The sequence below is a fragment of the Amborella trichopoda genome, chromosome 2 (genome assembly GCF_054954075.1).
Source record: "Amborella trichopoda isolate Santa Cruz 75 chromosome 2, AtrichopodaSantaCruz75HAP2 v2.0, whole genome shotgun sequence".
Classification (NCBI taxonomy): Eukaryota; Viridiplantae; Streptophyta; class Magnoliopsida; order Amborellales; family Amborellaceae; genus Amborella; species Amborella trichopoda.
Window position 1 is genome coordinate 40,521,777 of NC_142337.1, and position 26,058 is coordinate 40,547,834.

At 43.5% G+C, this 26,058-nt stretch overlaps 1 long non-coding RNA gene across 2 annotated transcripts; it reads left to right on the forward strand.

Annotated features, from left to right (window-relative positions):
• The first annotated feature begins 381 nt into the window (after positions 1-381).
• Positions 382-25,186, forward strand: LOC148783215 (uncharacterized). Of its 2 annotated transcripts, XR_016050570.1 has the most exons (5): positions 536-1,411; positions 1,547-1,724; positions 3,022-3,142; positions 15,939-16,057; positions 24,952-25,186. It is a non-coding gene; the product is annotated as an uncharacterized LOC148783215 (long non-coding RNA). The 2 variants fall into 2 exon arrangements; XR_016050569.1 differs by lacking the exon at positions 15,939-16,057 and having other exon boundaries at positions 382-1,297.
• Positions 25,187-26,058: the final 872 nt, after the last annotated feature.

Consider the following 26,058-nt stretch of genomic DNA (forward strand, 5'->3'; position numbering starts at 1 on the left):
TTCCTTATTTTCTCCTTCCCTCTCTATGGTCCCTCATGACCACAAACTCTCCCCTTGTTTTCTCTTGTAGTCCTTATATGACTATCGCCTTCATGTGGACCTTGGGGTCCACCTCCCCCTCTTTCCTCTGGTAGTCCCTCACCTCCATCTTCCCTTCTTTTTCTTTTTTTTTTTATGTTGCGCATCTCACGTCACCCTTCTTGGTGGTCACTCCCTCTCTCTCACGTCATTTGGTCCCGTGAGACCACCATGTCCACAAGCCTTCTTCCTCCTAACGCCGTGCGAATATAATCCTAGCGCCGTGTCGTGCGCCCCTTTTCTAAACCTATTGCTGTCTTGCACGTGAACTCCTATCTATCGCCGTCTCGCGAGCCAACCTCTGCCTATTGCCACCTCCAATGCCAACCTCCACACCATCGTCGTGTGCCTCTTCATCCCTTTCCTCATCTTCACAGTCGTCCACAATCCACACGGCAGCAACCTGCTGCGCCCCATCTTTCGTCCCCTATCTCTCCTTCAATTGCAGCTATCAATTGTTGCACCCAAAATTCAGCCACTTGTTGTCCCTCATATTGCCCTCTCTCTCTGCCTCTTTCTCTCTTTTCTCTGCCACCCGCCTACAGCCAGGCTGCGAACCATCAGTGCCACCCATCCGCCACCTCTGTAACACCAGCCATCGTGCTACTCTTTGTCTCTCATTGCCTGTAACTGCAAGCAGTCAACTCCGCCTCGATCTTTTCTCCAACCCACTCCTTAGCCCGCTTTTGCTTCCCTTCTTCCCTCCTCTTCCTCCACTGTCGTCTCACCTGTGGCCAAGCACCAACCCTGCTGTAGCTTCCTTCTTCTTCCTCAATTGCCCCATCTTCACCTCTGTTGTTCTTTCCCCACCTTTCTCAACCTACACCCTCGACACCAACCTTGTTCTTTCCCTCGTCGCACCATCACCTGCCAGCAGTTGACCGCTCCTCTCTTTTCCTTTTTTTTCACCGAAAACCTTGCTGTGGCCTACTCCCTTGCGCCCCCATGCTCTTGTGCTCTCCCTGTAACCCCAGTTTTCTTTTTTTGATATTATTTTATTAACCCCTTTCTCCACGTGTCAAACGTCCCCCTCTCTTATTTCTCTTAGCTCCACCCATATGTACAACCCACTCTCTCTTTTCCCCTTAACTAAAACGTATACCTAGCCTCATCTCTACTAATTTCATCTTAGTTTACCTCAATTCCAATGTTTAAAATTTAACCGATCTGATCCAGAATCAAACGATTTAGATAGGATATCGATGATACCGCTCCAAAGGTGAAACCGATAGTTCCATTTTTTTTGTTTTTTGAAATCCGGATTTCTTTCTGCCAAGTGACTTGCCGTGCCGCTTGCACAGCACAGCTCATGTGTTTAGATGTAACTCAAGTTGTACGTACGCGGTCTTTTATGTGTTTTGTTTTTTGTTTCTTAAAATCCGGATTTCTTTCTGCCAGGTGCCTTGCCGCTTACACTTCTTATGTGTCTTTTATGTGTTTTGTTGATGCTCGGATTTCTGTCTGCCAGGTGGCCTTGTCGCGTACACAGCTTATGTGTTGTGATGTAACTCAAGTTGTGCGTACGCAGTCTTTTATGTGTTTTGTTGATGTAAGTTAAATTGTACGTACGAGCCGTCTTTTATGGCCAAGTGATCTTGCCCCGTACAGCTTCGTACAAAAATTACAGAGATTGCACAATGCCCTTGGTAATTCAAATTGCACGCTGCTAGCCATATGTTTCATTTGTTTTTTTGTGCGATGTGTTTTATTGTGCGAATTGCTCATTCATTGTTTCGATGTGGGGCAAATGTTTTATGTTTATTGTAAAAATTAAATTAAGTTTTTTCTATAAACAATACGTCTTCATTAAATTTTACACATTAAGTTATTGGTTAATAGAGATTAAAAAAAAAATAGTACTAATTCATAAGATTGTATAATAATAATAAAATAATATTAATGCTAATTTATTGATCATTAAAAAGCTACTTAGTTTATGAGATATTTTAAAATAAAAAAATAACACCAGCCCAAACCACTTTAAAATCTATTTTAAAGTTGCTTAGTCAATTATCCCACATTGCAAGTATGATAGTTATATATTTTTATAATAATATAATTACAAATTTAAGTTTCTAAATTATATATTTTTGTAGATTTATTTATTTGTGAGGGTAACACTTTTGTTTATTATTAATAATTATACATTGATAAGCAAATCTTGTATTTTATTTTTTTATTTATTTACGTTATAACTTATATATTGTATTATTTTTATTATAGCTGTAAATAATTTTTTTTAAAAAAATTAGATGATATTATAAGATAAATTTAAATTTATTCATACAGAAAAAGAACATCTCAATATTGGCATATTGATGAAAAAATGAAAATTCTTAATGTAGTACCTGCATTTCTTATTGGATTCTTAAAAAGCAACATATATAGTGATTTTTAATAAAATTTTTTTGATTTTTTTAAGGATAAATCTGAACGATGTAACCGAATGCCGATCCGAAACGCCGATTCACAGATCCGGATGGATTTTTGAGGTGCCCGATCAGGGGCACCGATCCGTTTTTTAAACCATTCTTCCATTCATTATATCTTACTTTCATAACCCCATTTTATTTGTGTTTTACCTCATTTATTTTATTTCAGTTTATTTTATCTCTTGTACCTATTTTACTCCATCTCATCCTACTTCATTTTAGTCACATACTTCATTTTATTCTATTAATTTTATTTTCCTCACCTCATCTTATTTTATTTACTTCCGTCCCTTTTATTTTATTTTTCTCCACTTAATTTTATTTATCTCTCTTTGTTTCATTCCATTTAATCCTAATTCCATTTTCTAATTTCAATTCATCTCTTTCATTTTCATTTTGTCTCATTCCACTTTACTTTTCATTTCACTCTACTTTATTTTATTTTATCTTCGACAAGTCAGGGTTCCCAGACCCACTTGTTGGGACGTATTACGTGTGTGTGTGTTTGCAGGAAAAGAGAAACAGGTCAAGGGAGGCGATTCCAAACCGGTCATAGGCCAGGGGGGCTTTCCAACATGATCTAAGAAGGTGCCCACACAAGCCAGCCCGAGTGTGTCACGGACCCACGTGAGGTAAGTCCTGCCTCACAACCCAAATTCCTCTTTCATTAGTTGGATACCTGCTATTGTTCTTAAACAAGGTTCCCGAGAGAGCGATCTCAGGTCCCGGGTCCATCTCGAACCCGGAACCATGCCACCAGGTCAACCCGACTCGGAGGGCGAGATCAATGCACCTAACCAGCTTGGCGACTCCACTGGGGATACACTACCCCATCGTTGGAGCATTCTTGTTTGACTGTCCTTTCTCTTTATTCCTACTCACTATACACACACCTGTCTTTGGGGTTGCTTAACCCTTTCATCTGAGTTGGGGGTTTCGTACTCCCTGCACTCGTGAGTCTTCATCGGGAACAGGTTCGACGAACCTCGTGCCCGACCTTTCTCCTGAGCATCGACCCTGTGTCACGCTCCCGGGTCATCACCTGGATAAAGGCGAGGATGGACCAATAAGTCCCTCACTCCCTACCGCCTTGTAATGGTGGACCTTATGCCAAGGCACCCTGCAAGGCAGTACATCCATCTCATTCATTCAACATTGAAAGTTTTTACAATTCCTTCAAGGCACTACTGGCCCAAAATACACAAAATAAAATGTTCATCATATGCTGAGACCACAAAAACTATGAAAGTATTAAGATGACAGCTTTTCAACTCCTCGACTTCAAGCTTCAAACCCTCAACGGCCACCCACCTTTAGCACAGATGTCAATACTCTACACTCTACAATTAGGAAATTAAGATGGAAGGAGCTAAAAGCCTAGAAAGTGGATCTACAATAATGCATCCCAACCAACATAACAGTGATAACATAATGCAATACACATAAAATCACCAGGTATCAAGTGAATCCTCCAATATGCTCCTCATCATTATAACAATAATATGAAAAAAGCAGTATAGTATACAATGCATAATTCATAATCATCTTACTTAAAGTAGAACAATAAGGACAATAGATCACAGTCACAAAACTAGTAAGGCCCTACTCTCGAAGTAGAAGTTCTATTCCTCAGGTTAAACCAATCCTGCTACTTGAAACCTCCACCCCCATTCAGGAGGGAGGACAATGATAAGAGGGTGCCCCACTTTGTAATGCCCTCACACACACATACACACACACATATATCCTCAGCGAGCTTTGGGGTTTTCGATTGGTAGTGGCCTTACAAGACACGACCCTCTCCTTATGCCCTTTTAGTGAGAGAGTGTTAGACTACCATTTGGTGACCTAATGCACAGTGTCCATATAAATCTGGGGGGTGCGACCCTCCAAATTATTCACATCCTAACTCCCATCCTATCATGGGGAGACATGGGAAGATCGCAGCTGCCGGCACCATCATTCACACAGTAGGTGCCCTTCTCACCAGGCAGCTGCCCATACCATCATTCACATAGTAGATGCCCATTCGCACATCACATAAGCAGCACAGTACCATCATTCACACAGTAGGTACCCCTTTCTCATATCACATAAGTAGTATGATACCATTATTCACACAGTAGGTATCTATTCACATATTGCATGAGCAGCATGATTCCAGCATTTACACAGTAGGTATCTATTCACATATCACATGAGCAGCATGATACCATCATTCACACAGTAGGTATCTATTCACATATCGCATGAGCAGCATGATACCATCATTCACACAGTAGGTATCTATTTACATATCGCATGAGCAGCATAGTATCACATTATGATGATATCAATATTTCATCATGATAGTAGCAATATCACATTAGATAGTGGCATATAACATTTAAGCAATCTCATAATGGCATTACCATAGTAATAACGACATTATTCCAGTTACGCCTTACAACTTGATTTCTTGCCATCAAGGGCAATGACATACGCTCACTATTAGGGTTGTAACGTTTAGACCATTTAAGTTTTGAAGATATTCCAAAAACAATTTTCTACTAAACCAATCTATCCTTCAAATAGGATTGGTTTGAAGACAATTGGACGTTTGACCTCTTAAAGGTTCAAAGGAGTGAGGGTTTACTAGCTGCACCCTGTGGTGCACAGGGGGCAGCGATATACCCTGCTTCATATTACTATAACTCCTAAACCTTGAAGCAACTTTTGACGGTTTCAAAATCAAAGTTTGAGCCAAGACGTACATATTTCTAACAAAGCTAATTTGAAAGTATTTGGATTTCATTTGATGGTTCAAAGATTCCTTCCAAGGTGAGAGTTATCAAGTTTTATTAACACTGTCCACAATGACATACTTTCATAAAACGAAGTGTAACTTTCAATATAGACTGAGTTTCAAAATAGCTCCTACATGAAAATTTTAGCACATTCAAAGATGTTTCAAATGTCTGCGGCTTTGCTGAAAATGAACTTCGTTTGGGTTGTTAAAATCAGCGACCACAGTGGCACTAGTGAAAAATCTAGGAAAAGCAGCCAATAATGATGTACCTTCTCATTTTGATATATAACTTTATGTTTGTAAAGAATTTCAACAGTGGGAAAAAACAAACATTTTGTTGGACTCATACATATTTCCAATGGCGGTGATTTGAGGTCAATTGGACTCTATTTGACTGTTCATAAGTCTCCTTCAAGTACACACATAATTCTGGAATTTCACAAGGGCATATAACATGTCTCAAGAACACATTCCATGACCTTCATTTCATGATGAGGAACATGACAACAACCATTCTCTCACAATGCACACATATAACATGCATTTCTTACATAATCTAAGATTCATACATTGATTCTCAACAACCACCATTATCATAGACAAAAGCCCCACTTTTCAGTGAAAAAGGCGTATGGATTTTCTACATCACATATACTTCCATTGCTCATTTCACATGGATAAATTCCCATGCATCCTTATGAATACAATGCAATGGTGATGGATCAACTTACCTAAACAACAATGGTGTCCTCTCCATTTCTCTTCTCAGAACTCTCACCCAGCCCAACAATGGCTGCCTACTAACAGTTACTTCTTCAAAACTTTTCTTAGAGAGAGAGACGAGGGAAAAAATGATTGGCGTGGGTTTGAGAAGAGGGTTAAGTACTCTTGAAGTTGGGGTGACTGTCCAAGTGGTGCTAAAAGGCTTAAAAATCTGAACAAGTGGTACAAGTCAGCATGCACTCTCCAAGTGGCACTCACAACTCATCATGCCAGAAACACGGGCGGTAGAGACCAGCCGGTGATAGCCCACTCATTGCACGATGTTACCAGTTACGCATGCCATGCGCCCTTCACTTCGCCGCACACGCTCTTTCTTCACCGTGCGCTCTCTCTCTTTGCCGCGTGCTTCTTCCTTTCGTCGTGCTACGTGTCCTTCATTTTGCTGTGCGCGCTCCTTCTTTTCCATGTGCTTCTTCCTTTCACTGCGTCGCGCGTCCTTCACTTCACTGTGAGCTCTTAACATCGCACGCCTACCGCCACATGCCTCTCCTACGCCTACCTGCCTCGAACATCATCACCGTGCGACCTATCACAGCGCCACTCACACGCGTGCCCCATCACCACGTCACTTTTTTTTCCCTCTATCACCACGCTACCCACACTCTACTTATCCCGCTATGCACTCAACCGGCCGGGATAGTTTGGGTCCTTACACTGCCCCTCCCTCTCCCGCGACTGACAGATCATCTGTCGTTGCTCCTGCGAGTCACTGTGAGGCTACCCCCCATTCTCGGGCCCCCGTAACAGGATGCTTGACACCAGGTGGAGGTGGCTTTCAAGCCACCACCTCACATACACCCACCAAAGCTAATGGACAATCCATTCTAGCTACACCTTGGGGCAACCTTCAGGTTACCTCGGGACTCCGTCAGGGTTCGGGTCTTCTTGGACCTAGCCCTACACCCCTTTCACATGCATACTGCACCACTCGGGGCAATCCTTAGGTTACCTCGGGATACTGTCAGGGTTCGGGTCTTCTTTGACTTGGCCCTACACATCCTCGGGGCAACCTTCAGGTTACCTTGTGACACCGTCAAGGTTTGGATCTTCTTCAGACCGGCCTTGCAGACCCCTTGCATATGCACTGCATCGCTCGGGGCAGCCTTGTTGCTGCGTCTAGCATGTGCTAGTACCCTCTCCTAGCACATGCTTGCTCACCCTATGAGGGATGGTCACACGGCCATTCCATCACACACATTCTCACGGCACCGAGCCTCTTAAGGTCAGACACGTTACTCAAGACCGGGTTGACAACCAGGTCACTCAAAGTCCATATGTAGAGCACGTACATGCTCCAATCCCCTCACCTACCCAGAGCACATCTTTGCACAATGAACGCACTGATGGATCTATCATTCCATCCAGTTCCAAGGGCAATCACGAGAATCGGTTGGAAGAACATCTCACCTTCGCCCGACGGCAGTACTACCAGGCCATAAAGAAGGAAAATCTAGGTCAAGCCCAGAAATGGGGCCTGGAGACCAAGACATTGAAGGCCCAGCTCAGGGGCAAAGTAAAGAAAGTGATCGAAGACGTCTCTTCCAATGATGAGAACCCCTTCCCCTTTGCTGACATCCCCATTGAAATAACTCCTATGTACCCTGAAGGCACAGTGATTCCATGTAAAGCCAATTGCATGCTTCCCCCATGTCATGCGTGCTGCATGTGTGCTCATGACAATAACAGTATAGCCTTGTCCTATGAGGGTTTCACATTCCCATTTAGTGATGAAGAGCCCAATTCTGATGAGCCACATCCCTTGTCCTCATGTATCCAATGACTCCTATTTCTGATGAGAGTTCGTCACTCTCATTTGAGGAAAATCATTCCCTGATAGAGGACGAGCTATGCAGCATTCCCTTCGCTGACCACCCCATTGAAACGGTGCCTCTAGCTCCTTAAAATGCCATCAATCTTTATGAGGCTGACTACATATGGCCTCCATGCCTCTAAGATGTCACGGCTCCTTATGAGGCTGATCACGTGTTCGCCCCGTGTCTAGAAAAATTCTTCCCGAATGACAATCAAGTGACCTCACCGTCTTGTGAGAGTTTTAGATTCTCATTAGATGATGAAGATATCCAAGCCTTAGAAGATGAAGCCAACCTGAACGAAGGCTCATTGACCTTCATCAATGAGGTTATCGAAGCAGCGGCAGTTGAGTCCATGGTCGAGAACTCCATTAGGCAAGAGGCATGTGGTGAGCGAACTCTATTGGATGGTACTGCCCCGAATGAAAGGGAAGCTTTCGGGGAAATCAGCCCCAAAGTCTCCGTTATCGCTTTGCTTCCTAATGGTGAGCAACCCAATCCTCCAGAAAGAGAAGAGCTCTCAAGCATGGCTGACTCGAAGCTATGGTGATCGATGAATACTAAAATCCTTTGGAGACGAGATTGCGCATCTCATGGCCACATTAAGGCGATTCCAGGTTGAGATGAGGTCAAGAGATGAAACAATAGAAACTTTGCTCCAAGAGGTATTGATGTCCCATACCCCCTCAGGGCACCAAGCCCTATTTACCGCCTCTCAATCACCTTGCCTGGTCATCAAAATGACACCATCAAAAGAAGAGCCACTCCCACCCTCGCCTCCCTCAGGTTGGAAACGAAGAACTAGTGAAAGTCATGGTAGCTGAAGCATTGAAAAAGTATAATATCCCAGTAATGCAAGAGCCAAATCGCAATCAAAAGCCTTACCCAGCGTATGTTGACCAAACACCATTTCCATCGCACTATCAAAGACCTGACTTCCCCAAGTTTGACGGTACTGACTCATCGCAGCAACACATAGCCCATTTCATTGTAGCCTGTGGCAATACAACGAATAATGAGCACTTACTACTTCAGCAATTTGTGGAAACCCTTACAGGAGCAGCATTCAAATGGTACTCTCGGTTACTACCAAGGTCAGTGTCATCATGGGCACAAATGAAGGAAGAATTCCTTAAGCGCTTTTGGGACATAGAAAAGAAAGTGCAACTCTTTGAACTCTTTGAGGTGAAACAAAAGCCACATGAGCAAGTGATCGAGTACATCGAAAGGTGGTGCAATCTGGCCACACCGATAGGTGAGCTGCACGAGATAAAGTACTGCATAGACGGGATGCACCTAGAATTGGCTCTTTATGTCACTTCATTATGGCCCAATACATTCTCCAAGATGGTCGACAAGGCAGTTCAAACTGAAGGTTTGCTCAAACACCACAGTTTAGATGCACGACCATAAACGGCATGGTCCAAACTATACGACCTTAAACTGTAACGGAGGTCTAGTTGCATGACCTTAAACTGTACGGTCCCAGTTGCGTGACTTTAAACTGTATAACCACTGTCCAAGCTATATGATCCTAAACTATAACACACGTCTTAGTGGCAGGACGTTAAGCTGCATAACATACGATCTCGGAGGTAAGACCTTAAACATGCCCTCAGGTCTCGGCGGATGACCTTAAAACACGCCAAATTGATGGTCACAGTGGCATGACCTTAAACATGCTTTCGCGAAAAAAAAAATTGTCAAAAAAATGATGACGGACACGGTTTGTCCCTCAAGGGCCACCATGGACAAAATATGTCAAAAAGTAAAAAAAAAGAGACGGGCATAGTGAAAACTCTTAAGGGCACTATGGGCAAGATTGACAAAATAAAGGGAGTGCGATGAAAACCCTTCGGGCCACTCACTCTCAAATGACGGACGTGTTGATCTTCCACTAGGGGTCATCACGAGTAAAAATGTCAAACGTCCCTATAGCAGGATGTAAAACTGCACACATATAGTCCATATGCACGATTATAAACTGCTTCCTGTTCCTACTTGTCTCCATGGGGTTACCGTATGACACCCTCCTACACATCCTTTACTATATCCTTCTTCACAAGCCTCCGGTGAAAGGACACGACCCTCTCGAGGTGTCCTCCAAAATCAAGGTGTACCTCGGTCGTGACTGCGAGGCTTCAAATTAAAGCATGCACTTCAAAGCATGCGCTGGCCTCTACAAAGCCATATCTCAAAGAGGCGTACCACAATTTCGACTGTGAAGCTGTGAAGCAAACGCCTGTAATCATCAAGGCATGCACTCGTCTCTCAGAGGCATACCATAGTTTCGACTGTGAGGCTTCGAAGCAAAAGCATGTAACCATCAAGGCATGCGCTCGTCTCTCAGTGGCGTACCATAGTTTCGACTATGAGGCTTCGAAGTAAAAGCATGTAACCGTCAAGGCATACACTCGTCTCGCAGAGGCGTACCACAGTTTCGATTGTGAGGCTTCGAAAGCATAGCATGCACTTAAAAGCATGCGCTCGCCTCTACAAAGCCATATCACAAAGAGGTGTACCACAGTTCCGACTGTGAGGCTTTGAAGCAAAGCAGGTAACCATCAAAGCATGCCCCCACATCTATAAAGCCATATCAGAAAGTGGTGTACCACAGTTTTGACTGTGAGGCTTCAAAGCAAAGCATGCAAGGCATGCACCCGCCTCTATAAAGCAATATATCAAAGAGGTGCACCACACTCTCAACTGTATATCCTTACGCTTGATTCCATGCATCACCACTACCACAAGACCCTCTTGGTCTCCATTTTCCCATTTGAGTCACATCACTCATAGCCCCCTTAAACCTCCATCATACACCATAATTTCCCATGACCCACTTCTTGTCATGCGTACCCATATGCTAGACCCCATTACCGCCGGGTGTGTTCTACTACTATCCCCAATAGGGTTATACTTATGCTTCGGCATGTCATCCCCAGTGGAGTTACATCAAGCCTCATCCTTCATCCCAGAAAGTCACACTTGCCCTCTTAATCCCCAGTGAAGTTCACTTCCGTTTGCCACTCCTCGTAGGGCCACCATCTCCATCTAAAGCCCTCTGCTCGTGTATAGCCTTCACTATTTCCCCAGGGAGTCAGATTGTTATCCACAGACTTATTCCCCATGGAGCTTCATCCACATGGCGACCCACACTATGGTCCGTGCTGCATGACCTTTAACTGCACAGCCCTGGTCCATTTTGCATGACCTTAAACTGCATTGCCTTGGTCCACACTGCATGACCTTAAACTGCATACCCATGGTCCAAACTATATGACCTTAAACTATAGTGGAGGTCTCATTGCACGACTTGAAACTGCATGGTCCTAGTTGCATGACTTTAAACTATGTAACCATGGCCCAGCTGTATGACCCTAAATTATAGTGCACGTCTTGATCGCATGACGTTAAACTGCTTTGCCCAGGTCTAAGAGGCATGAACTTAAAAACACCCCTACATACGTGCACACGCCCTTTACGTGCATCTTCACGAATGCCTTCGTTAGCCGGCTCATTCATGTGTGCGCACCACCTTCATCATCGTTACCACTTTTTCCTCCAGTGAGTGTTACCCATGCTCACCAAACGACGAACCCTTCCGTGAGTCATACTCGCCGTCAGCTAGTGGGTCACCATTGTTCACCCACCATCCATCCATCATCAACTCTTTACAAGGCAACGCCATGCTAACTTCCCAAGTGAGTTAAAGTCATCACTAAGCTCACTCTATGGCCTCCACAAACTACCATTCACCACCACTACAGTCCAGCTGTACCGTAGTGATGGTGCATGTCTTGGCCGTATGACGTTAAAAGGCTTCGCACAGGTCTCGAAGGCACGACTCTAAATACGCCTTCACATGGAAAAACGGGCATGGCGTACGCCTAGACAAGGGAATGCCATAAGTAAAAATGACGGACGGGCATGGTCACGAAACCATGAGTAAAAGAGTTATGTGGAAAACAAAATCCAGGCACGGTGAAAACCCCAAAAGGGAATCATGAGCAAAAACAGATGAAAAGGGTGGACATGACTGCTGGTCATGGGTAAAAGAACACATAAATAACAAAAGTTGGTGAAAATCGTCTTAACGATGCCACTTCCCCTTTGCAAGTAAAACCCCGTAAAAGGGCGCTTGAACCGACAAGATCGACTGATGCACGGCCACCACCTTAGCCGACATTCAGTTTCCAAACAGTCACAATCTTGGCTAATGAGGTCCACCTAAAATCCTCAAAAGCCAGCATCCAATCGCAACACCAGATGGCTCATCAGGGAGTGAGAGCCGCATAAGATCCCCCAACGACATGGCTCATCAGGGAGTGAAAGCCGCATAAGATCTCCCAACGACATGGCTCATCAGGGAGTGAGAGTTGCATTAGATCTCCCTAGTTCAACAACAACAAGTGTCCTTGAGGGTGAAGACGATGACTAAACGATCCCTCCGAAAATCCTAAGGACCATTACGAAGGAAAGAAACTGACGAAGCCAGAGTCTAACTTGCCACAGGCTTCAGGGTACTTCTTTCCAAAACCTCCTAGCCTATATGAGACAAGACTTTCAGGACGGGTTAGAAGCCTCCGCCAAGACCCCACTAAACGAGACCTACAGAGATACCCTGATCATCAAAAGAAAACCTGGTATAGTAGTGAACAATGCCGACTAATGGTTCATAGCATTTGGCCTTCAAAAGAGGCCTGGTTCTGTCCGAGGAGGACTCTGCAAAGGCCTCACGCTTCAGAATCGCAAATAGTGCCTTGAGGGTGAGGACTTCGACAAGATCCCTCAAACTTCTCGAATGATTGCACTTCTCGATTCTCTCGAAGCACAACATTTGGCCGGCTATGCTGTTGGAAAGTATTTTTGATCAACGTGGGGCCCCCGCTCAATAAAGCCTAACAATCAGTGGAAATTCCAACAGTCTAAGAATAGCCCTAGAATTGGCTAAGATCTTCATGAGGTCTCTCAAAATTCTTCTGCCAAGTTTCGTCGTATTTCGATATGTCTAAGGCAGTACAGACTGAGAAACAGTTCTAGTAGAAACGACCCCTATAACTAGAGCTACATTTTTGCTGTCTCAAATTGCTATGGGACCACCACCATTGGATCCGGCACTGTTGAAAACCCCTAGAAGTCAAATTTCAGCTTGAACGAACACTCTAAGAAAACGTTATAGGCAATAGAGTAAACCAAGAAGAGCCTCACACTATTCCCGTGTGGCCACACTGTAACTCAACACCATTAAAGGGACAGTTACGACCAGTGACTTTCGACGCTCATATCTCACTCGCCTGAAGTCGGATCATGCTCAAATTTTGTAAGCGTATTCATCTGATCAAGATGAGCGTTTTGATATGTAGCACGCCCTGCGACGATGCCCGAGCAGGAAGAAAAGCTAGAGAGAAGTTGCTAATCCGTGAAGAAAGTGTAGGAAATTCAGTAGCGTCATGCCTCGCTCGAAGGGAAGAATCGTGCCACTCGCGAGCCTAATAGACATGAAACCAATTCCATCGCGTGTGTAAGGTCTCGGGCTATCTCTGACTCGAAATCCGTACATGAACAACGGTCAGATTTTACACACGAAGCTGACGAAGTGACTGTAAATTTTGTTGCTAGAATTCCAGATTCCGCCCAATATCCCAAAGTTGCAAAACCTTCGTCCGGACAAGGAATCGAGCTGTGTTTGTTGCCCCGCGATCGTGACCGCATGCTCAGTGCGCTCCAGCGAAGGAATCACAGAAAAACATCAAGGAACAAGCACACAATTGATCCAAAATTTCAAGATTCATTCAAATTTCAAGTCATATGATCGTGCCCCAAAAAACATGATCCATGGCTCGAAGTTGGTATCAAATCCATCGCCATATCGTGCCCTACAAGAAAACAACCATCTCAATCAATCGGGCATCGGAACGACCTCAGATCATCCATGACAGATCATGCAAGTTCTAAGGCAGCTTAAGGACTGTTTTGGAATTCCACAGTTTGTCAGGAAGGGGCAAATATGTCATTTCGCATCCTATTTTTAATTTATTTTAATTCAATATAATATTAATTTCCAGCAATTAGGGTTACTTTTTATCATCCACCCATGTTTGGGCACACTTCTATGTATACTACGTACTACAATTGTACACAAGCCCTTCATTTGCTTAATGAAGTTTTTATCTTGCGTATTGTTGGGTCACGTCTTAAGAGAGAGCGGAAGGAGAGAGAAATTTTTGGGTTGGTACCCCTAAGCTTAGTGTTTCTCTCTTTTTATCTCTTCTTCTATTTCTCTATCCCTTTTCGGCGGAAGCCTATCGCCGTCTGTGTCACTCTTTCTTCCTTCCTTATTCTCTCCTTCCCTCCCTGTGGTCCCTCATGACCACCAACTCTCCCCTTTCCTTCTCTTTTATTCCTTGCATGACCATCTCCTTGATGTGGACTCATCCCTCTTTTCTCTTGTAGTCCCTCACCTCCATCTTCCCTTCTTTTATTTTTTGCGTATCTCATGTAACCCCTTCTTGGTGCATTGTCATGGTCACTGCCTCTCTCTCACGTCCTATGGTCCAACCCCCATGCCCAAAAGCCTTCTTCCCCTGACGCCGTGCGAATATAGTCCCCTTTCCTAAACGTATCGCCGTTTCGCACGTGAACTCCTACCTATCGCTGTCTCGTGCGCCAAACTCAGCCTATCGCCACCTCGCATGCCAACCTCCACACCATCGCCGTGCGGCTCTTCATCTTCATAGTCGTCCACAACCCACACGGCAGCAACCTGCTGCGCCCCATCTTTCGTCCCTCTGCCTCTCCTTCAAGTGCAGCCACCAATTGCTCCACCCAAAATTCAGCCACTTTCTATCCCTCATATTGCCCTCTGTCTGCCTTTTTCTCTTTTCTCTCTGCCACCTGCTTACAGCCAGGCCGCAAACCATCAGTGCCACCCATGCACCACCTCTGTAACACCAGCCGTTGTGCTGCTCTCTTTCTCTCTCTAATTCATTGCCTGTAACCGCTAGCCGCTACCTCTGCCCCTCTCTTCTCTTTGTCCCACTCTTTAGCCCACTTTTGCTTCCCTCCTCTTTCTCCACTATCATCTCACCTGTGGCCAAGCACCAACGCTGCTGTAGCTGCCTTCTTCTTCCTCAATCACCCCATCTGCACCACTGTCGCTCTTTCCCCACTTTTCTAAACCTAGACCTGCAACACCCGCCTTGTTCTTCCCCTCGTCGCACCATCCACTGCCAGCAGTTGACCACTCCTCTCTTTCCCTTCTTTTCGCACCGAAAACTGTTGTTGCCTACTCCCTTGCGCCCCCATGCACTTGTGCCCCCTCTTTTTTTGATATTATTTTATTGACCCATTTCTCCACGTGTCAAACGTCCCCCTCTTATTCCTCTTACCTCCACCCATATGTACAACCCACTCTCTGTTTTCCCCTTATCTAAAACGTTGCTTCCTTGTTTCTTTTAACTTCTTTCGACTCGAAAGCAGAACCGCACTCCCTTTCTCACTCAAAGCCCATAACCCAATAGCTCCACCTCCCTTACCAATTTACCTTTTTTTTATTTTCTATTTTTTTATATCATCATTTTATTTTACTTAGCCTCATCTCTACTCATTTCATCTTAGTTTACCTCCATTCATTTTTTCTTACTTTCCCAACCCCATTTTATTTGCGTTTTACTTCATTTATTTTATTTCATTTTATTTTATCTTTAGTAGCTATTTTACTCCATCTCATCCTACTTCATTTTAGTCATTTATTTCATTTTATTTTATTTTATTCTATTAATTTTATTTTCCTCACCTCATCTTATTTTATTTTCTTCTGTCCCTTTTATTTTATTTTGCTCCACTTAATTTTATTTATCTCACTTTGTTTCATTCACTTTTAATCCTAATTTCATTTTCTAATGTCAATTCATCTCTTTCATTTTCATTTCGTCTCTTTCCACTTTACTTTTCATTTCACTCCACTTTATTTTATTTTATCTTCGACAAGTCAGGGTCCCTAGACCCACTTGTTGGGACGTATTACATGTGTGTGTGTATTTGCAGGAAAGGAGAAACATGTCAAGGGAGGAGATTCCAAACTGGCCATAGGCCAGGGGGCTTTCCAACGTGATCTAAGAGGGTGCCCACGCAAGCCAACCCGAGTGTGTCACAGACCTCGTGAGGTAAGTCCGGCCTCACGACCCCAATTCCTCTCTCACTAGTTGGATACCTGCCCTTGTTCTTAAACAAGGTTCTCGAGAGAGCGATCTCAGGTCCCGGGTCCATCTAGAACCCGTAACCACGCCACCAGGTCAACCCGACCGGGAGGGCGAGATCGGGGCACTTAACCAGCTTGGTGACTCCACTGAGGACACGCTACCCCATCGTTGGAGCATTCTTGTTTGACTTTCCTTTCTCTTTATTCCAGCTCACTATATACACACCTGTCTTTGGGGTTGCTGAACCCTTCATTCGAGTCGGGGGTTTCATAATCCCCGCACTCGTGAGTCTTCATCGGGAACAAGTTCGACGAATCTCGTGCCCGACCTTTCTCCTGAGCATTGACCCTGTGTCGCTCTCCCAGGTCATCACTTGGATAAAGGCAAGGATGGACCAATAAGTCCCTCACTCCCTACCTCCTTGCAATGGTGGACCTTCTGCCAATGCACCCTGCATTGGTTGCACATATGCCACCACGCACAGAACGCACCTTGCTACCAGCAACTCACTTGCCGGTCCCACTGCTCGGGGCAGCCCGGAGGCCGCCTGTCACGACCTCGCCCCTGGCCCCTGCCGGAGGGCGATAGTGTGTGGGATCGCGACCGGAGGTCACGAACGTCACTCTGGTGGCTCAACTCATAAAACATGGAATCAAGAGCGAACCATGAAAGAAAACTACAATAAATCCATTCAACAGACAAAAAATCAAATCAAAAGTACATCCATCTCATTCATTCAACGTCAAAAGTTTTTACAATTCCTTCAAGGCATTACTGGCCCAAAATACACAAAATGAAATGTTCATCGTATGCTGAGACCACCAAAAACAAACTATGAAAGTCTTCAGAGGACGGCTTTTCAACTCCTCGACTTCAAGCCCCCAACAACCACCCACCTTTAGGACAAATGCTAATACTCTTCACTCTACAATTATAAAATTTAGATGGAATGAGTTAAAAGCCCTGCAAGCGGATCTACACCAATGCATCCCAACTAACATAACAGTGGTAACAGAATGCAATGCACATAAAATTACCAGGTATCAAGTGAATCCTCCAATATGTTCCTCATCATTCTAACAAAAATATGATAAAAGAAATTTAATATACAATTCATAATTCGCAATCATCTTACTTAAAGTAGAACAATAAGGACAACATATCACAATCACAAAACTAGTAGGGCCCTACTCTCGAAGTAGAAGTTTTATTGCTCAGGTTAAACCAATCTTGCTGCTTAAAACCTCTACCCTCATTCAGGAGGGAGGACAATGACAAGTGGGTGCCTTACTTCGTAATGCTCACACACACACATGCACACATATCCCTAGCATGCTTTGGGGTTTTCGATAGGCAATGGCCTTGCAAGACACGACCCTCTCCTTATGCCCTTCTGACGAGAGAGCATTACACTATCATTGGGTGAACCAATGTGTAGTGCCCATATAAATCTGGGGGCCATGACCCTCTCAATTATTCACATCCTGACTTCTGTCCTATCATGGAGAGATAGGAGAAGATCGTAGGTCCGGCACCTTCAGTCACATAGTAGGTGCCTTTCCCATCAGGTAGTTGCCAACACCATTATTCACACAGTAGGTGCCCATTTATACATCACATAAACAGTACGGTACCATCATTCACATAATAGGTACCTCTTTCTCATATCACATAAGCAGCATGATACCATTATTCACACAGTAGGTATCAATTAACATATCGCATGAGCAGCATGATACCATCATTCACACAGTAGGTATCTATTCACATATCACATGAGCAGCATGATACCATCATTCACACAATAGGTATCTATTCACATATCACATGAGCAGCATGATACCATCATTCACATAGTAGGTATCTATTCACATATCGCATGAGCAACATAGTATTACATTATGACGATATCAATATTTCATCATGGTAGCAGCAATATCACAATAGATAGTGGCATATCACATTTAAACAATCTCATAATGGCATTACCATAGTAATAATGACTTTATTCAAGTTAAGCCTTACAGCTCGATTTCTTGCCATCAAGGACAATGACATACGCTCACTATCAGGGTCATAACATTTAGACCGTTTAAAATGTGAAGATAATTACAAAACCAATTTTTTACTAAACCCATCTATCCTTCAAATGGGATTGGTTTGAAGACAATTTGACTCCTTTTCACCTCGTAAAGGTTCAACGCGGTGAGGGTTTACTAGGTACACCCTGCAGTGCACAGGGGGCAGCGACATACCCTTCTTTATATTACTATAACTCCCAAACCGTGAAGCAACTTATGACTGTTTTAAAATCAAAGTTCGAGCCAAGACGTACATATTTCTAACAAAGCTAATTTGAAAGCATTTGGATTTCATTTGGTGGTTCAAAGATTCGAGCCAAATGAGGTGAGAGTTATGAAGTTTTATCAACACTGTCCACAGTGACATACCTTCATAAAACGAAGTATAACTTTCAATATAAAAAGAGTTTCAAAATAGTTCCTACACCCAAATTTTAGCTCATTCAAACATATTTTATAGGGATGTGGTTTTACCGAAAATGAACTTCGTTAGGGTGGTTAAAATCACTGACCATAGTGGCACTAGTGAAAAATCCAAGAAAAACAGTTAACAGTGATGTACCTTTTCATTTTTAAATGTAACTTTATTTTTGTAAAGAATTTCAATAGTGGGCAAACACGAACATTTTATTGGATTCATACATATTTCCAATGGCGGTGATTTGAGGTCAATCGGACCACATTTGTATCTTCAAAAGTCTCCTTCAAGGGCACACATAATCTGAAATTTCACAGTGGCATATATATAACATGTCTCAAGAACACATTCCATGACCTTCATTTCATGGTGAGAAACATGATAACAACCATTCTATCACAATGCACACACATAACATGCATTTCTTACATATCTAAGAGTCATACTTCCATTGCGCATTTCACGTGCATAAATCCCCATGCATCCTTATGACTATAATGCAATGGTGATGGATCAACTTATCTAAAAAACAATGGTGTTCTCTCCACTTCTCTTCTCACAAGTCTCACCTGCCCAATAGTGGTTTCCTACCAATAGTCACTTCTTTAAACCTTCCCTTAAAGAGAGAGAGATGAGGGAAAAAATGAGTGGCGTGGGTTAGAGAAGAGGGTTAAGTACTCTTGAAGGTAGGGTGGCTGTCAAAGTGGCACCAAAAGGCTTAAAAATCTGGACAAGTGGCTACAAGGCAGCATGCACTCTCCAAGTGGCACTCACAAATCATGCATGTTAGAAACACAGGCGGCAGAGACCAGCCAATAGTAGCCCACACTTCGCGCGACATTACCACTTGCGCGTGCCGTGTGCTCTTCACTTCGCCGCGCGCTCTCTCTCTTTGCCGCGTGCTTCTTCCTTTTGCCGTGCGCTTCTTCCTTTCGCCGCGCAGCACATCCTTCACTTCACCGTGCGTGCTCCCTCTTTGCCGCACACTTCTTTCTTTTGCTACGTCGCGCGTCTTTCACTTTGCTTTGTGCTCTTATCATCACGCGCTTACCGCTGCATGCCTCTCTTACGCCTACATGCCGCAAACATCATCGTCGCGTGACCTATCACCGCGTGACTCACACTGCCGTGCGCCCCATCGCCGCGCGACTCTTCTTTCCCTCTATCGCCGCGTGGCCCACACTCTACTTATCGCGTCGTGCACTCAACAGTTCGGGATAGTCTGGGTCCTTCAATCGCCCCACCTTCTCCCGCGACTGACAGATCATCTGTCGTTGTTCCTGCGGGTCGAGGTGAGGCTACCCCCCATTCTCCATCACTTCAGGGAAAATCATTCCTTGATAGAGGATGAGATAGGCAGCATTCCCTTCGTTGACCACCCCATTGAAACAACGCCTCTAGCTCTTAAAAGTGCCACCAATCTTTATGAGGCTGACTACATACGGCCTCCATGCCTTGAAGATGTCACGACTCCTTATGAGGCTGATCACGTGTTCGCCGCGTGTCTTGAAAAATTCTTCCCCAATGATGATCAAGTGACCTCACCGTCGTGTGAGAGTTTCAAATTCTCATTAGATGATGAAGATATTCAAGCCTTATAAGATGAACCCAACCTGAACGAAGGTTCAATGACCTTCATCAATGAGGTTGTCGAAGCAGCGGCAGTTGAGCCCATGGTCGAGAACCCCATTGAGCAAGAGGCATGTGGTGAGCGAACTCTATTGGATGGTACTACCCCGAATGAAAAGGAAGCTTTCGGGGCAATCAGCTCCAAAGTCTCCGTTATCCCTTTGCTTCCCAATGGTGAGCAATCCAATCCTTCAGTAAGAGAAGAGCTCTCAAGCATGGCTGGGGTCGAAGCTATGGTGATCGATGAATACTAAAATCCTATGGAGACGAGATTGTGCAACTCAAGACCACATTAAGGCGATTACAAGTTGAGATGAGGTCAAAAGATGAAACAATAGAAACTTTGCGCCAAGAGGTATTGGTCTCCCGTAACCCCTTGGGGCACCAAGCCCTCTATACCGTCTCTTAATCACCTTGCTTGGTCATCAAAACAACACCATCAAAAGAAGAGCCACTCCCACCGCCTCCCTCATTACTGGTCTCTTCCCCACCGACTCAGGTTGAGAACGAAGAACTAGTAAAATTCATGGTAGCTGAAGCATTGAAAGAGTATAATATCCCAGTGATGGAAGATCCAAATCGCTATCAAAAGCCTTACCCAGCGTATGTTGACCAAACACCATTTCTACTGAGCTATCAAAGACCTGATTTCCCCAAGTTTGATGGTACTGACTCATCGCAGCAACACATAGCCCATTTCATTGCAGCCTGTGGCAATATAGCGAATAATGAGCACCTACTAGTTCAACAATTTGTGGGAACCCTTACAGGAGCAGCATTCAAATGATACTCTCGGTTACTACCAGGGTCAACGTCATCATGGGCACAAATGGAGGAAGAATTCCTTAAATGCTTCTGGGACATAGAAAAGAAAGTGTACCTCTTTGAACTCGTTGAGGTGAAACAAAATCCACATGAACAAGTGATCGAGTACATCGAAAGGTGGCGCAATCTCCACACCGATAGGTGAGCCGCAAGAGATAAAGTACTGCAAAGACACGATGCACCTAGAATTAGCTCGTTATGTCACTTCACCTTGGCCCAATACATTCGCCAAGATGGTCGACAAGGCAGTTCAAATTGAAGGTTTGCTCAAACACCATGGTCTAGATGCACGACCCTAAACTACATGGTCCAAACTATATGACCTTAAACTGTAGCAGAGGTTTAGTTGCATGACCTTAAACTGCACGGTTCTAGTTGCATGACTTTAAACTTCATAACCACGGTTTAAGCTATATGACCCTAAACTATGGCACACATCTTAGTGGCGCGATGTTAAACTGTATAACATACGGTCTCGGAGGGAAGACCTTAAACTTGCCTTCAGGTCTCTGCAGATGGCCTTAAAACATGCTAAATTGAAGGTCAGGGTGGCATGACCTTAAACATGCTTCGACAAAAAAAAAAAAAGTCCAAAAAATGATGACGGACACGATGTGTTCTCCAAAGGCCACCATGGGCAAAATATGTCAAAAAGAAAAAAAAAAAAGAAACGAGCATAGTGAAAACCCTCAAGGGCACTATGGGCAAGATTATCAAAATAAAGGGAGTGCGGTGAAAACCCTTCTGGGCACTCACTCTCAAATGACAGGAGTGTTAATCCTCCCCTACAGGTCATCACATGTAAAAATGTCAAACATCCCTGTAGCAGGAAGTTGAATTGCACACATTGTGACGACCCAAATTTTTCCCGGCCAGTTAGAAGGCATGGCAGGATAGGGAGGTTGAGGTAGGCCAGCGCCGGTTGGAAGTGCTAGCACCGGGTGAGTTGGAGAAGAGGCCAGAAGAGGCTAGAACCAGTTGGAAGAGCCAGCGTTGGTTGGAAGAGCCAACACTAGGTGGATTTGTGTGATGAGGCCAGCGTCGGGTGGATTCGTGTGATGAGGTCAGTGCCGGTTGGAAGAGCCAGCACCGGGTGGATTTGTGTGAAGAGGCCGGTGCCGGTTGAAAGAGGCCAGTGCTGGGTGGATTTGTGTGCAATGCCAGCTGTGTCTCTGACATGCATGAGTTGTGTATGCTACTTGTCAAATGCATGGTGATTGAGTACTACATGTCTAGATTTTTACAGTCTCTTAGTGAAACTTGGCCAGCCACCTCAACCCAAGAGTACTTAGGCCCCCTTCCTCACCTGTTCCACTCATTCTTACTTCATCTCTCTCTCTAAGACACAAGGTGGGCAGCCACTATTGGGCAGGTGAGAGCTGTGAGGAGAGGAGTAGAGAAGACACCATTGTTGTTTAGGTAAGTGGATCCATCACCATTGCATGATAGTCATAAGGATGCATGGAATTTGTGAATGTAAAATGAGAATGAAAGTATATGTGATGTAAGAAAATCCTTACACTTTTTTATTTAGAAATTGGGTCTCATGTTCCATGATAATGGTGAATGTCAAGAATGAATGCATGATTCTTAGATTTTGTAAGAAATGCATGCAATGCATTATTTTGTGTGAGTTCACATAGTGAGAGAATGGTTGTCATCATGTGCCTCACCATGAAATGAAGATCATGAAATGTATGCTTGAGACATGTTGTATGCCACCTGTGAAATTCTAGAAGTTTGCATGTTTTTGTAGGAGGCTTTTGAACAGCCAAATGGGGTCCGATTGACCTTAAAGCACCTCCATTGGAAAGATATACGAGTCTAGTAAAATGTTTGTTTTTACCTATTTTTGAAATTATTTACAAAAATGAAGTTATGTTTCAACATGGGAAGGTATATCATTATTGATTGTTTTCCTGGATTTTTCATTTATACCATTGTGGTCACTCTTTTAGTTAGCCAAACGGAGTTCATTTATGGCCAAACCACAACCATTTGAAAGATCTTTGAATGGGCTGAAATTTTTATGTGGAAACTATTTTTAAAAGCTTCCTAGATTGAAGGTTATACCTTTCTTTAAGAACGTATGTCATTGTGGGAAGTATTGATGAAAATCAGAACTATCACCTTATTTGGCAAGAATTTGTGAACCACCAAATGGAATCCAAATGCTTTCAAACTTGGTTTTTCAGAAAGATATATCTTGGCTTAAACATTTATTATGTACCCGTCACAAGTTGCCTTATTGTTTAGATTATGTACTCATGGTCCAAAAATGAGATATGAGTGTCGAAAGTCACTTCGTTTTATGTACTAATGAGTATATAAACGAAGTGAGATATGAGTGTCGAAAGTTTTATATACTAATTGGTTTTATATAATAAATGGTCCAAAAGTGAGATATGAGTGTCGAAATGCACTCTGTTTTCTTTAATTATATAAGGCTAAAACTTCAAGATAAATCCAAACAATTCCGAAATAAATCCAAAAAAGTGCACACAGCAGGGGTAGTTAGTTAACCCCCATTTCCTAGAACCTTTAAGAGGTCAAATGGAATCTTGTTGTCTTTAAACCACTCCCAAGTGAGGGATAAGTGTGTTTGATACGAAATTGATTTTAGAACCATCTTAAAACTCTAAATGGTCCAAAAGACACTTTTGACACTCATATCTCACTCACCTTAGGTCGGATCACGTACTCATATCTCACATGCGTACATGAGCACATGTAGCATGCATGATAATGAAGTTATGCTTTGCTATGATTATGATGAATGCCCTGTTACAATATGAATTGTGTGATTTTAATAATACTTATGCTACATGTGAATGGATACCTACTGTGTGAATGATGGTATCATGATGCTTATGCTATATGTGAATGGATACCTATTATGTGAATGATGATATCGTGATACTTATGCTATGTGTGAATGGATACCTACTGTGTGAATGATGGTATCATGATGCTTATACTATAGGTGAATGGACACCTACTGTGTGAATGATAGTATCATGGTGCTTATGCTATATGTGAATGGATACCTACTGTGTGAATGATGGTATCATGATCCTTATATTATGTGTGAATGGATACCTACTGTGTGAATGATGGTATCATGATGCTTATGCTATGGGTGAATGGATACCTACTGTGTGAATGATGGTATCATGATGCTTATGCTATATGTGAATGAGAACGTACTGTGTAAATGATGGTGCTGGCAACTGCGATTTTTTCCTGACTCCCCATGATAGGACGGGACCCAGGATGAGAGTAGTTGGGAGGGTCGCGCCCCCCTGATCTATGTGGGCACTATGCATTGAGTTACCTAATGGTAGTGTAGCGCCCTCTCACTAAAAAGGGTGCAAGGAGAGGGTAGTGTCTTGCAAGGTCTCTGTCTATCAAAAGCCCCAAAGCGCACTGGAGATGTATTCATGTGTGAGGGCCTTACAAAATGGGTCTTCCACTTGTTATGGTCCACCCTCCTGAGTGAGGGTAGAAGTCCTAAGTTCAGGATTGACTTAGCCTGACCGATGTGGCTTCTACTTCAGGAGTAGATAGATCTATTTGCCTGACTTATTTATGCTTTCTGCATGAGTTTTTAACTGTAATTGTGATCTGATGTCTTTATTACTCTACTTTAAGAAAGGTGATTGTGACTTATGTAATATATATATATATATATATATATATATATATATATATATATATTGAACTGCTTTTCTCACATTTCTGTTAGAGTGTTGAGAAGCATGTTGGGGGACTTTATTTGATACAAGTGTATATGTACTTATATGTGTGTTGCGTATTGCTTATTACTTTCATGTTAGTTGGAATGCAATGGTGTAGATCTGCTTATTGGGTTGTTAGCTCATTCCATCTTATTTTCATAATTGTAGAGTGAAGAGTGTTGACACCTGTGCTTAAGGTAGGTGACTCTTGGGGATTTTGAAGCTTGAAGTCGAGCGGGCGTCATTTGAAGACTTTCACTGTATGTTTTGGATGTCTTAGTAATGTGTGGTGTGCTTGATTTTGTGTATTTTTTGGGCCTGTAGTGCCAAGAATTGTAAAGACTTTTTAATATTGGATGAATGAGATGCCTGTACTTTTGAAATTGTTATTTGTTTGGATTAATGGTTTTATTCTAGTTTTCTTTCATGGTTTGCTCCTGATTTTGCATTTTCATGCGTTGAGCCACTCCCACCTGAGTGACGTTCGCGACCTCCGGTCACGATCCTGCACTCTGTCGCTCTCCAGTGGGGGTCAGGGTGCGCTGTCGTGACACACATATAGTCCATTTGCACGACTATAAAATGCTTCCTTTTCCTACATGTCTCCATGGGGTCACCGCATGACACCCTCCTACACATCCTCTACTACATCCTTCTTCACAAGCCCCCGGTGAATGGACACGACCCTTTCGAGGTGTCCTCCTAAATCAAGGTGTACCTCGGTCGTGACTGTGAGGCTTCGAAGCAAAGCATGCACTTCAAAACATGCGTCCGCCTCTACAAAGTCATATCTCCAAGAGGTGTACCACAGTTTCGACTGTGAGGATTCGAAGCAAAAGCATGTAATCATCAAGGCATGCGCTCGTCTCTCAGAGGCATATCATAGTTTCTACTCTGAGGTTTCGAAGAAAAATCATGTAATCATCAAGGCATACCATAGTTTCGACTATGAGGCTTCGAAGCAAAGTGTGCCTTTCAAAGCATGCGCCCGCCTCTACAAAGCTATATCTCAAAGAGGCGTAACACAATTTCGACTGTGAGGCTTCGAAGTAAAAGCATGTGACAATCAAGGCATTCGCTCGTCTCTCAGAGGTGTATCACAGTTCCAGCTGTAAGGCTTCGAAAGCATAGCATGCACTTCAAAGCATGCGTCCGCCTCTACAAAGCCATATCACAAAGAGGTGTACCATAGTTCCAAATGTGAGGCTTCGAAGCAAAGCAGGTAACCATCAAAGCATGCGCCCACCTATACAAAACCTTTGGTGTACCACAATT